Genomic DNA, 6055 nt, shown 5'->3' on the forward strand with positions numbered 1-6055 from the left:
GCCAATTTGTTAAGTTTTCTTTCTTTTTTTTCTTTTTTTTTTTGGATTGAACACAATTATGATCTAACGTCAATAAATTAAATTTTTCATAATTAGTTATCATTAACCACTATATAGAATACTTAGATGTTACAAAACAATCTTTATATATAGATTCAGCTCTTTATATATATATATATATATATATATATATATATATAAAGAGCTGAATCTAAACAATCCTATGTGACTCCTCTCTATAGCTAGCATTTTCATTATATTTTATCTCCATTATTTTGATGTTTTAAATTTATTTTCTATTTTTTATTTGTATTTAAAAAAACTGAAAGCATTTAAATGAATTACACAATTAATTATGTTCTTTAAAAACTTCCCTCACATTAATATATATTTACTAAATAGAACATGAAAAGACTAAAAACTTTTCATTTTTCATAACTGTTTATTTTATTTAGACTATAAAATTAAAAAAATTAAGTATTTCTGATAAACAATAATGAACTCTTGCTCTTTTTCTCAATTCTTCTTTTCTTATGATAATAAAGATGAATATACAGATATCACAAACAACAATGAACTTCTCTTTTATTTGTCAAAAGAAAAGAAAAAAGAGTATATCATGATGATTTCGAAGATATTGATAGAAGAAATATTGTATTGGCAGAAAAAAATTGATTTGATACATCAAATTTTTAGGAGTTCGAATTTCTTCAACAAAAGAGAAAAGAAGAAGTACATCTTGATCCATTCAAAGATATTGATAGGAGAAATGTTATATTGAGAAAAAAAATTGATTGAAAGAATGATTTCTTTATTTCTTCTTTGCTTACGATAATAAAAAAGAATATAAGGATATCACAAATAACAATGAACTCCTTCTCTTTTCTTTGACAAAAGAGAAGAAAAAAAGTATATCATGATGATTTCAAAGATATTGGTAGGAGAAATGTTGTATTGACGGAAAAAATTTATTTGATATATCAAATTTCTAGGCTTTCGAATTTTTTCAACAAAAGAGAAAAGAAGAAACAATCATAATCCTTTCAAAGATATTGATAGGAGAAATGTTATATGGAGAGAAAAAAATTGATTGGAAGAATGATTAGTGTAACATTGGGTAAGATAATTATTTGGAGAAAGAATCCATCTATTTATGTATTTCATATCAAATTAGGAGAAGAATAAATAGATAATATGTTTTGTAATTTGAAAGGAAAGAAAATTAATGTTGATACTACCTCTTCTTTTTTTTTTTTTTGCATTTTTAGATTCAAAAGAAAAGATGATCATATTTGAATCATTTCATCAATTATATTAATTTATTCTCTTAATATCATAACTAATAATATTATTTACTATATTATTTTATTAAATAACTTTTTAAATTATTTATTTATTTTAAAAAATAAGTTATTTATATTTAATAATAATAGCTAAAATAAAAATGCAACGTTACCCTTATGAAATTTAGCATTGATATCTATTATTTTTTTATCAATTATTTTGATATTTATCTTATATTTTTATTAAAATAACTATTCACTTTTGCAAAAAAAAAAAAAAGTATGCCTCAATATATATTTTATTTAACTTTAAAAGACTATAAATTTTTATTTAAAAAAAAAAAGACCATATTTAAGTACTACCATATGCTATTAGTTTCTTTTACTTAATTTCCTTAATCTCTCCATTAATATTATTCATATTTCCATAAATCACGTTTTTTCCTTTTTGTTTATTTTCTGTCAATATTTATTCCAAGAAGTAAGTTATTATAACTAAACAGGAATAGCAAAGCAAAATTTTCATAATTATTTATTTATATCAATTGTTTTGAAATAATTGATATTTATTTATATCAATTATTTTAACATTTTAAATACATTTTTAATTAAAATAATAGCACAAAAAAAGTTTCATTATTTGTTAATGACATTTTTCCTAATTTTAAAAGATTGAATAACTAAAAAAAAAAGAATAATTCATATATACATAGTTTGATAGTAAAACATATATGTGAGTTAATTTTTGTCTTTTCATCTCCCATTTTTCAATATATTGTTACTTTACTGTACATTAATAAAATTAATTAAGAATTATAAAAATTGAAGGGGGATGAATACATGCATATACATTAAAATCTATAATAAAGAAGACAATTATAATGGGAAGTTAAAAGTTGATTGAGTTGAATAAATATTTTTTTCTATTTTTTGAAAATAAAATAAGTAAATAATTTTTTCTCCCATATTTTAACACATGCAAAATTAAATAATAATACTTATAAGTATGAAAGATAAGATAATTATGAATATTTTATTAATAGAATTAGAAGATTGTTATTTATAAATGTAGAGGTGTGAGTTATAAAAATGTTTTTTTAAAAACAAATTAATTGTGAAAAAAAAAGAGACAAAAGAGATAAATATAACTTCTTATTTTATTAATATTGTATATATAATAACAATTACACTTCTATTAGTTTAAGAGTTTTTAAAATAATTGATTATGAAAAATTAGAAAAAAATCGAAACAAAAAATAGAGAAAAAAGAGATAAATTTAATTGGACCTGTATCCAATTTTATTTATTTATGCATATATAAATAATAATTATGTTTGTTATAGTTTAATTACAACTATATTTGTAATGTTTTTAAAATTAATAAAGAAGTTAAAAGAAATAATTTTGGAAAGATATAATTAGTATAATATTAATGAGGAAAGAGAAACTATAAGTGCATAGCTATTTTGTGAAAATTTGAATTTGATAAGAAAAAAATCTAAAATGAGGGAATTAAAAGTACAATTATTTTGGTACGAGAAAAAATAATGAAAAATAAAGAAGGAAAGGAAGGGATCTTAGGAAGATATAAATAGTGTAGTAATAATAAAGAAAGAGACAAATTAAATTTGTATATCTTTTTTTAAAAAAAGAACAAATCACGGGAAAAAGCAGATAAAATAAATAAATGACAATTCTAGCCAAAGGGAGGTGTCATGTCTTACTTTTAGTGTTATCGTCCTTTTGTTCCAATTATGACCCCTTCTTTTATATTTATTTGAAGAAATAAAAAATATTGATAAATATTATAGTTATAAAATTGTTTATTCTATGTTTTTAAATATAAATTCATATTTTATGAATATTCAAAAAATTTATGAGATATTCGAGATATCTTTAACAAAAATAATATTGATATTGTTAAGATTTCTCTGTGAGTATTCAAAAGTTATAGGATATTTGAGATTTTAATCTTTATAAATATCTAATAATTTATGAGATATTTGAGATCATTCAAAAACAATATTTAATGTTTTTATGATCTCTTCAGAAATATCTAAAAACTTATGGAATATTCAAAATAGCAAATTACTTCAAAAATATCTTTTTGATATCCTCTGGATAGGAAAAACACAAATATTTCATAGTAAAGACATAAAAAATTAATAGTTCGTAAAAAAAATACATTAAAAATAGAAATAATAAATATACAAGAGAGCTCAAATAACATTTTTGTATAGAAACTGAATAAATTATGTAACTCAAACACTACATAAAGATGAAGAAGTTAAAAGCGAACATAAATAATTTCATATGTCAATATATGGATGAGTTTTGATTTTGAATAAAGAATATGAAAAATTTGGATGGTAGATGATAATAAATTTGGCCATTAGTGATATTAGCTCCTTTTACTTTCTTCCGTTTATCTCATTATTAATGTCATTTATACTATTTTCTTAAATTACTTTATTTTAATTTCTATTTTTTGTTATTAATTTATACGAATTTATATATGTGTGTGTGTAATAATATCTAAAATAAAAAAATAGAATAACACCCTTCTTAGTCTAGCATTGATATTTATTTTTTTGTAATTACATTTTTTCTAATTTTTAAAGATTGATAATTTTACATTTAATTTTATAAAATAGCAAAAATAACTATGTATAATTCGTATAATCATTAGTGCTATTAAGTCTTTTACTTCCTCCCCTTAATCTCATTATTAATATTATTTATATTATCTCTTGAATCATTTATTTTCCTTTCTTTATTTTATTTTATTCCTTTTCCTTATGTTTTTTTTTTATTCCTAGAAATATATTAGTATAACTTAATAAGAATTGCAAAAAGTAATTTTACAAAATTTGTTTGTTTTTTTAAGTGTTTTTCAATAATATTATACACTATTGTTATTATAAAATATATATAGTAATAATAATAATAATAATAATAAAGCTAAAATAAAATTATGCATCAATATTTAATTTACTTTAATTACATTTTTCATAATTTTTAAAGTCTATAAGCTACTTAAAACAATTCAATACAAATACCCCTTTATATTTAAAAGCCCAAAACCTGTGTGGAAAACAACATTTGAAAATATATTGAAATTCTATAATTTTTAATGGTTATTACAGTGTCAATTCTTTGCTAATATTTTCTTTTTCCTTTTGAGTTTTTCATTAGGTCATTACTCGTTTTGATTGTTTTTTAATATCGAATTTGAATAACATGTAATGGTATTTTTTATGGGCACATAGTGTCAAAATAAGATTTAATGAAAAATTGACGTGTAGCAAAAAAGGGAAAGAAAGAACGTAATGAATAAAGTAGATACGAAATATTAGTTTTACAATTTTTTTTCATTCGAGATGCGATTTTAAATATGCATAGTTCATTTAAAATTTCAACATCTTTGTATCTTTTAAGTAGGTGTTCGGACATAGATTTTAAAAAATAAATAATGTTATTTGTTTTTTTAACGAGAGATATCTAATTTAAAAAAACAATTATCTTTTCTTTTCATTATTGTTATGGCGTTTCACCTTATTTTTATGATTTATTTTATTTTTTGGTATCATTTGTTGATAGGTAAAAGAAAAAATTGTGGGTTTAAATAAAATAACTATTTATTATATAAATGAGGATCATAGAGGAGGTGATGTGGCACCTCTCTATGACCTCCATTCATTTTTTCTTATTTTTTTCTTTTATTTGACATTTTATCTTATTTTTTCAAATATTTTTTTTATAAAATTATACCTTTTTAATTATATAAATTTGTCACGACCCAAATTTTGCAAGTCGTGATGGCACCTATGCTCCCAACCAATAGGTAAGCCAACCCAACATATTAACCCAACTAAACCAACAAATGAGTAAAAAAGACCAACGCTTAGCAAGAATCTCCAACATTGAGTTCCTTATAAGTACGAAATGCGGAAGATAAAATATATCACCCCAAGAATTGGTGTCTTAAGTACAATAGCTTCTAAAATTCGATGCAAGTCTGAAACTAAATGAAAAATCTAACATAAGGGATATCCTGTTTGAATACTAATAACATAATAAATAAAAGATAGAGGGAGGTGTGGGCCACGGAACAACCAAGCAGCTCACCACAACTCCAAGCTCGGACTCAAATTGCTCCACGAGATGTGCTTCTACTCGGAATCGAATCTGCACCACAAAGAGTGCAACAAGCGTAGTATGAGTACGAAACCACGTGTACCCAGTGTGTCTCATTGACCGACAACGAAGAAGTAGTGACGGGAGTTATATAAGAAAATAAATTCTTAGATTGTACAAGTATATATATATATATTACACTTACTATTTAAGTTTCATCAATAAAGGAAATCAACATTTAATATTTTCCAAACACCAAACGAAACATATAGTCATCAAGAATGAATGATGGGATGAAATGCAATGAAATATGATGCCATGTAATGATATGTCTCAGAATACCCAGTACTCACTCAACCGTATATACATGATACTCCTCGGAAATACATCGAGAGTTCATGACCCATGGGGGACTCGCGAGGTCCATATACCGACACGAACGATCTCCACGTGTCTGTGCGGACGATCTCAACGCACTATCATAATATCAAACAATTTTCGCACGGACGGTCTCCACGTGCCCAAATTACAATCTTAACATCTCACCATCCCCAGCACGAACGATCTCCACGTGCTCAACTTATACTCAGTCTCATCTCTATGCATGTGCACAATATTGTTTCAATAGAGGGGAT

The sequence above is a fragment of the Solanum lycopersicum genome, chromosome 1 (genome assembly GCF_036512215.1).
Source record: "Solanum lycopersicum chromosome 1, SLM_r2.1".
In the NCBI taxonomy this organism is placed as follows: Eukaryota; Viridiplantae; Streptophyta; class Magnoliopsida; order Solanales; family Solanaceae; genus Solanum; species Solanum lycopersicum.